An 8,381-nucleotide genomic window follows, 5' to 3' on the forward strand; every position below is an offset into this window, starting at 1 on the left:
GGGCTGCACTGATGTGGCACTGACAGGCTGCACTCCACCCTAAACAATTATCTCCTCTCCAACCTAGGTTTTTGGAGATGAGGGAAAAAAAAAAATATCGGCCGCAAAAATCGGCAACACATATCGGCCGCCCCAATTTCCAAATATCGGCATCGGCCAGAGAAAAACCCATATCGGTCTACATATATATATATTACATACACACACACACCAAAAGTGGAGACACACCTCATTCAAAGAGTTTTCTTTATTTTCATGACTATGAAAATTGTAGATTCACACTGAAGGCATCACAACTATGAATGAACACATGTGGAATTATACATAACAAAAGAGTGTGAAACAACTGAAAATATATTTCATATTCTAGGTTCTTCCACCTTTTGCAGCAGACACATCTCTAGAACTGTTAAGAGGAGACTGTGTGAATCAGGCCTTCATGGTAGAATATCTGCTAGGAAACCACTGCTAAAGAAAGGCAACAAGCAGAAGAGACTTGTTTGGGCTAAAGAACACAAGGAATGGACATTAGACCAGTGGAAATCTGTGCTTTGGTCTGATGAGTCCAAACTTGAGATCTTTGGTTCCAACCCTCGTGTCTTTGTGCGACGCAGAAAAGGTGAACGGATGGACTCTACATGCCTGGTTCCCACCGTGAAGCATGGAGGAGGAGGTGTGATGGTGTGGGGGTGCTTTGCTGGTGACACTGTTGGGGGTTTATTCAAAATTGAAGGCATACTGAACCAGCATGGCTACCACAGCATCTTGCAGCGGCATGCTATTCCATCCGGTTTGCGTTTAGTTGGACCATCATTTTATTTTTCAACAGGACAATGACCCCAAACACACCTCCAGGCGGGGGAAGGGCTATTGGACCAAGAAGGAGAGTGATGGGGTGCTGCGCCAGGTGACTACCTCTTGAAGCTCATCAAGAGAATGCCCAGAGTGTGCCAAGCAGTAATCAAAGCAAAATGTGGCTACTTTGAAGAACCTAGAATATGAAATATATTTTCTGTTGTTTCACACTTTTTTGTTATGTATAATTCCACATGTGTTCATTCATAGTTGTGATGCCTTCAGTGTGAATCTACAATTGTCATAGTCATGAAAATAAAGAAAACTCTTTGAATGAGAAGGTGTGTCCAAACTTTTGGTCTGTACTGTATCTCTATCCGGCGTAATGACCATGGTGATCATGGCAACTATGTAGACTGGTTCCTAATTAGTTTGGAACCCGTGGCTGAGACCTGTGACAGAATTTGTCCAATTTTATTATAACCTTTTTAGAATCTGTTACACACACACACACACTCGTAAGGTGCCCAATGTTATGGTTTTTACTTAACTTGTATCTCTGATCTATTTAGGATATTATCGCCAACTAGGATTTGCCAGTGGAGCAGCTTATAAAGTGTTCCCCACAATCCAATTCATGGTAAGATGACTTATCTGTTACACCTAAAACCTACGTGAGATGCAGCAATATAAAGCCCAACTGCTTTCAGGTTTACACCTGCTAAAAATATTCCAAGTGCATCAAAACAAAGTGCACAAAGTGTTTTTAAAGTTCAAGTGGCCACATCCTGAGTAGAAAAGCTTGTCCCCATGCTGCCAAGGAGGATCCTTGCTCTGTGTAGAAGCAGTGTTCTCTCTGCTGAGGTCCAACACGCCCCTTACTGAGCTAGAGCTCAACCGGCTCTGACTCATCAAGGGGTGTGTCTGATCTCTGAAGAAAGACCATTCCTTTCACATAGAGAATGAGGGTCCTTCTGTGAAGCATGGTGGTAAGGGACATGCCTTTCTACTCAAAATTATGAGCACATGGGGGGAGGAGCAGAGGCGTTGCTAGGGGGGTGCGGTCCGCACCGGGTGACACCCACTAGAGGGGTGACACCATCCCGATTTAAAAAATGTTTTTTTTTTTTATTTATTTTTTTTAGTTGACATGTGGGGGGGGGGCGGCTCTCCCCCCGCGACTGCAGCGATGAGCGCCGCGGAATCGGAGCACCGAGCGCCGCGGTACAAGAGGAGGGGGGGTTGCGGGGTGACATTGCAGCACCATCCATCACCTTCTGTCCATGTGCCGTGGTGCTGCCTGCGATGATCTAAGGTACTGAATGGGAAGGGGGGGTGTTTGCACTGAGGGGGGGTTGCACTGAGGGGGTTTTAACTAAGCGGGGTTTGCACTGGGGGGGGGGTTGTACTAAGGGGGGGTTTGCACTGGGGGTCTTTGCACTGGGGGGTTGCACTGAGGGGGGGGTTTGCACTGAGGGGGGGTTGCACTAAGGGGGGGGTGTCTGCACTGAGGGGGTGTCTGCACTGAAGGGGGTCTGTGTAACATGCAGGGGTCCAGAGGTGCAGGTGGCTGTGTAATGTAAAAGGGGTGCAGTGATGCAGGGTGCTGTGTAATGTAAAAGGGTCCAGAGGTGCAGGGGGCTATGAGATGTAAAGGGGGCCAGTGATGCAGGGTGCTGTGTAATGTAAAGGGGTCCAGTGATGCAGGGTGCTGTGTAATGTAAAGGGGTGCAGAGGGCTGTGTAGTGTAAAAGGGTCCAGAGGTGCAGAGGGCTATGCGATGTAAAGGGGTGCAGAGGTGCAGGCAGCTGTGTAATGTAAAAGGGGTGCAGCGATGCAGGGTGCTGTGTAATGTAAAGAGGTCCAGAGGTGCAGAGTGCTGTGTAATGTAAAGGGGTCCAGAGGTGCAGGGTGCTGTGTAATGTGAAGGGGGCTGTGAGATGTAAAGGGGTCCAGTGATGCAGGGTGCTGTGTAATTTTAAAGGGGTCCAGTGATGCAGGGTACTGTGTAATTTTAAAGGGGTCCAGTGATGCAGGGTGCTTTGTAATGTAAAGAGGTCCAGAGGTGCAGGGGGCTATGAGATGTAAAGGGGTCCAGAGGTGCAGGGTGCTGTGTAATGTAAAGGGGTCCAGTGGTGCAGGGGGCTGTGTAATGTAAAGAGGTCCAGAGGTGAAGGGGGCTGTGAGTTATAAAGGGGTCCAGTGATGCAGGGTGCTGTGTAATGTAAAGGGGTCCAGAGGTGCAGGGTGCTGTGTAATGTAAAGGGGTCCAGTGATGCAGGGGGCTGTGTAGTGTAAAGGGGTCCAGTGATGCAGGGGGCTGTGTAATGTAAAGGGGTCCAGAGGTGCAGGGTGCTGTGTAATGTAAAGGGGTCCAGAGGTGCAGGGGGCTATGAGATGTAAAGGGGTCCAGAGGTGCAGGGTGCTGTGTAATGTAAAGGGGTCCAGTGATGCAGGGGGCTGTGTAATGTAAAGGGGTCCAGAGGTGCAGGGTGCTGTGTAATGTAAAGGGGTCCAGTGATGCAGGGGGCTGTGTAGTGTAAAGGGGTCCAGTGATGCAGGGGGCTGTGTAATGTAAAGGGGTCCAGAGGTGCAGGGTGCTGTGTAATGTAAAGGGGTCCAGTGATGCAGGGGGCTGTGTAGTGTAAAGGGGTCCAGTGATGCAGGGGGCTGTGTAATGTAAAGGGGTCCAGAGGTGAAGGGGGCTGTGTAATGTAAAGGGGTCCAGTGATGCAGGGGGCTGTGTAATGTAAAGGGGTCCAGTGATGCAGGGGGCTGTGTATTGTAAAGGGGTCCAGAGATGCAGGGTGCTGTATAATGTAAAGGTGTCCAGTGATGCAGGGTGCTGTGTAATGTAAAGGGGTCCAGAGGTGTAGTTGTGGAGAGGGGTACACAGTAGTAACAAAGAGATATTGAAGGATGCAGAGGTATGCAGGGGGCACAGTGGGGTGTTTTTACATTTTAACGTGGGGGGGGGGGGGGTGCCAGATATTGGATCCGCCCCGGGTGCCAAATGCTCTAGGTACGCCCCTGCCCTATAGGCTCCTGAGATGTGAATTCCGGTCCTGGAGGAAGAGAGGTGGGGGGAGGGGACAAAGAAAAATGGAGAGAAAGAAGAAGGGATAGAACGAACAAGAAAGATGGATAGGGAGAGAGAGAAAAGGGGAAGAAAGGAGAACGGAGAGCAAACAGTAGGGTAAAACATATTTGAAATTTTTTATTGGGGGGGACACCATATTTTACCGCACCAGGTGACACCAACCCTAGTGACGCCACTGGAGCAGAGTACTTTTCAATTGCAAAAAAAAATGTTTTAATCAGTTGGTTTTTCCACCTAACACTCATCTTGTGCTTTTTGCAGGCTGACGTACACCTTTAAGACATTTGAGCAAGCCAAGAAATACATTCCGATTGATGAAACCAGACAGCAGCAGAGTCTCATCTGGTTGGAGAACACGCAGAGGCTAGAAAATGGCTGCTTTAGACCCCAAGGAAGCTTGTTCACATTCCAGGTCAGACAAACATTTTCCACCAATATGCAAAAGTTCTTTAACCACTTCCTTACTGGGCACTTAAACCCCCTTCCTGCCCAGAGCATTTTTTGCGATTCGGCACTGCGTCGCTTTAACTGACAATTGCGCGGTCGTGCGACGTGGCTCCCAAACAAAATTGACACCCTTTTTTCCCCACAAATAGAGCTTTCTTTTGGTGGTATTTGATCACCTCTGCGGTTTTTATTTTTTGCACTTTAAACAAAAATAGAGCAACAATTTTGAAAAAAAAAAATTTTTTTTACTTGTTGCTATAATAAATAGCTAAATTTTTATTTTTTTTTTGTTTTTATCCTCAGTCTAGGCCGATACGTATTTTACATATTTTTAGTAAAAAAAAAAAAAAAATCGCAATAAGCGACTGGTTTGCGCAAAAGTTATAGCGCCTACAAAATAAGGGACAGAATTATTATTTTTTATTATTTTTTTTTTTTACTAGTAATGGCGGCGATCTGCGATTTTTATTGTGACTGCGACATTATGGCGGACACATCGGACACTTTTGACAAATTTTTGGCACCATTTATATTGCAATCAGTGCTATAAATATGCACGAATTACTGTATAAATGTGACTGGCAGGGAAGGGGTTAACACTAGGGGGTGAGGAAGGGGTTAAATGTGTACCCTAATATTAGTGTTCTAACTGTGGGGGAAGGGGGGTGACTGGGGGAGGTGACCGATCTGTGTCTCTATGTACAAGAGACACAGATCGGTCTCCTCTCTCCCTGACAGCACCGCTGTCTGTGAGAGCCGGCAATGAGAAATGATCTCGTATGTAAACATATGAGATCATCTCTCATTGGCCGCACAGATCGCCTAGCAAACGGCCACTCCGATTGGCCGTTCACGGCGATCTGTGATTGGCTGTGTCCAAGGGACACGGCCAGCACGGCAGTTCCCCGCTGCGTGCTCGGGAGCGCGGAAAGGGGCGGACGTCAAATGACGGCGCCCCAGAGAACTAGAACCACCCTGCGGCCGCATATAGTCGCACGGCCGTCGGGAAGTGGTTAAAGTGGTTGTAAACCCTTACAGACCACTTTGCCTACAGGTAAGCCTAGATTAAGGCTTACCTGTAGGTCCAAGAAATATCTCCTTAACCCACACTGTTATATTTGCAAGAAAGACGGCACCGATGTCTATGGCGCATGTGCGCCGTAGACAACGGCACAGGTGCACTGGGCGTGCCGCTAGTGATGGCGATCATGCCACCGGAGCAGCGATACCCGGAAGTCAGTCCGGGTATCATGGTGGCGATGGGAGAGGTGTCAGGACTGCTGCGTGGGCTTTGTTCTCGGGTAAGCAATTCATAATGAGCTAGTATGCATAGCATTATGCCTTTGTCTTGCAGGGGTGTTTTTTTTTTTTTTTTTGAGGTTCACTTCCTCTTTAACAGCAATGCATTTCAGAACTTGCTTTGACTTTTCTGTATCGACTGAAACGGAAACTGACTGAATCTGTTATCTGTGCTTTGTGTGAAAGTGAGGCATGCCCTATAACTACCAAAAGCATTGGGATTCCAGGCTGGTCAAGTTCCTCCACCCCAAACTCTCTCATCCATGTCTTTTTGGACCTTGCTTTATGCACTGGTTCAAATCATTTGGTGGAGGGGGGATTATGGCGTGGGGTTGTCTTTCAGGGGTTGGGCTTGGTTTCAGTGAAGGGAACTCTTAAGGCGTCGGCATACCAAGATATTTTGGACAATTTCATGCTCCCAACTTTGTGGGAACAGTTTGGGGACGGCCCCTTCCTGTTCCAACATGACTGCGCACCAGTGCACAAAGCAAGGTCCATAAACACATGGATAAGCAAGTTTGGGGTGGAGGAACTTGACTGGCCTGCACAGTGTCCTGACCTGAACCTAATGGAACACCTTTGGGATTAATTGGAGCAGAGACCGCTCGTCCATCAGTGCCTGACCTCACAAATGCTCTTTTAGAAGAACGGTCAAACATTCCCCATAGACGCACTCCTAAACCTTGTGGATAGCCTTCCCAGAAGAGTTCAAGTGGTTATAGCTGCAAAGGTTGGATCAACTCGGTATTGAGCCCTATGGACTAAGACTGGGATGCCATTAAAGTTCATGTACGTCTAAAGGCAGGCGTCCCAAGTTTGGGCTGAATTTTGTCGGTTTGAACGTTCTCTAAACAACCAAATTATAGGGTAGTTTGGCCTGCCGAACGATCACGATGCACTGCACCATTGCACAGTGCCTTGAAAGCCCTGATTGGCTGAAACAATGAAAGCTTCACAGAGCCATGATTGGACGCAGTCCAATAGAGATGGCATTAGTCTTATATTCGGCCTCTTCCTTTAAACTGACAGTAAACCGCATGTCGTAGTTGCAAGTATTTATAAAAATTATTATGCAGCAGTTTATATGCCTCCTATATCTACTGAAAGGTCTGTATAATTTTGGAAAATAACTGCGAAATATATTGTATTCCTTTAGAACACCAATATTCGAACCCTTCTAGTTTGCGTAGTTACTCATGGCGCCTATTCCCCCATATAAATGAACTGACACAGAACGACGGCGGTGAGACGAGCTCGCTGCTCGTAGGCTATTTGACTGCTGTTCAGATTTTAAATGTGAGTTTTTCTACTTTATGTTACCGCATTGTTCAATACATTTTATACGGTACTACACTATGGGCCCCCCTCTTTTTGCTGCCACCATATACCCTCTGAGACAAGACGGGACAAGTCAGGAGGTGGAAGATTTGGAGGAAGTGAGCGTTTCCATACCATCCAGTGACCTTCCAACATACTCGCAAGATCAGGATACGAACTCTGTGTTTGTGGAGATAGGTCCACTATCCACAGCCTCAATGATTATGCCATTTCTCCGTTATATATTTTTTACATGCGTTTTTTGAACACTTGATGAGGAGCCTTCCCCTTTCAACCTAAACTAGTGCGGCTGCACCCTTGAAGATACACCCTTGGTACTGTAAGCTATCCGTGCTATAGCTCTGAGGTTAGCATTTAGTCCCCATTTACACCTCGGCGTACAAAATCGCGGCGTTTTGTCCCGCGAATAGCGGCGACAAATAGCAGCATTTTGTACCGCGATTCGCGGCGACAAAACGCCGCGATTGTGAATGCAGCCTTCACCCCCTCTATGGAGATGGTTCACATCTCCTATACCGAACGCCGAAAGCCGCCTGAAAAAAAGGTCCGGGACTTTTTTTCAGCAAAAACGAAAAAAACTCTGGACAGCCGCACTCCAAAATGACTTAAAATAAAGTTGGTCTTTTAATGTAAAAAGTACATACAGGCACTGCAAACAACAGATACAGATTGGCCGACGCGTTTCACGCTGCAATTCAGCGCTTAGCCATGACTAAGCGCTGAATTGCAGCGTGAAACGCGTCGGCCAATCTGTATCTGTTGTTTGCAGTGCCTGTATGTACTTTTTACATTAAAAGACCAACTTTATTTTAAGTCATTTTGGAGTGCGGCTGTCCAGAGTTTTTTTCGTTTTTGCTACAATCAGCATTGCCGGCACCCTGGTGGTTCAAACTACCCTTGATGATCTACGAGACTCACCTGGAGCGGTGAAAGAAATTGTCTGTGGGACTTTTTTTCAGGCGGCAGGCGTACGGCGTTCGGCGTGGAGATGTGAACCATCTCCATAGAGGTGCATGCTAAATCATCCCTCTGGCGTCTCAGGGGCGGCTGCGGCGTCGCACTACAGGCGTATATACGCCTAGGTGTGAACGGGGGCTTAGAGCCCATTCACACCTAGGCGTTTTGTCGCCTGTAGTGTGACGCCCGCTGCCGCCCCGACACGCCAGAGGGATGATTTAACATTGCCCTCTATGGAGATGGTTCACATCTCCACGCCAAACGCCGTACGCCTGAAAAAAAAGTCCCGGACCTTTTTTTCAGGCGGCTTTCGGCGTTCGGCATAGGAAATGGGAACCATCTCCATAGGGGGACAATCTAGGGGCACATCTAGGCGGACAATCGCGGCGACAAAATCGTGGTACAAAACGCCGCTATTTGTCGCCGCAATTCGCCTCAGCTGTAG

General features: G+C 47.6%; 1 long non-coding RNA gene across 2 annotated transcripts in view; it reads left to right on the forward strand.

The window, feature by feature from the left end:
- The window catches only part of LOC120946915, a 35,945-nt gene extending 28,613 nt beyond the window's left edge, over positions 1 to 7,332 (forward strand). For both annotated transcript variants that reach the window (XR_005750799.1, XR_005750798.1), the window contains exons 2-4: positions 1,368 to 1,435; positions 4,157 to 4,307; positions 6,798 to 7,332. This is a non-coding gene — a long non-coding RNA (uncharacterized LOC120946915). The remainder of the gene's footprint in view (positions 1 to 1,367; positions 1,436 to 4,156; positions 4,308 to 6,797) is intronic.
- The last annotated feature ends 1,049 nt before the right edge of the window (positions 7,333 to 8,381 follow it).

This window comes from Rana temporaria, chromosome 8 (genome assembly GCF_905171775.1).
Source record: "Rana temporaria chromosome 8, aRanTem1.1, whole genome shotgun sequence".
Lineage (NCBI taxonomy): Eukaryota > Metazoa > Chordata > Amphibia > Anura > Ranidae > Rana > Rana temporaria.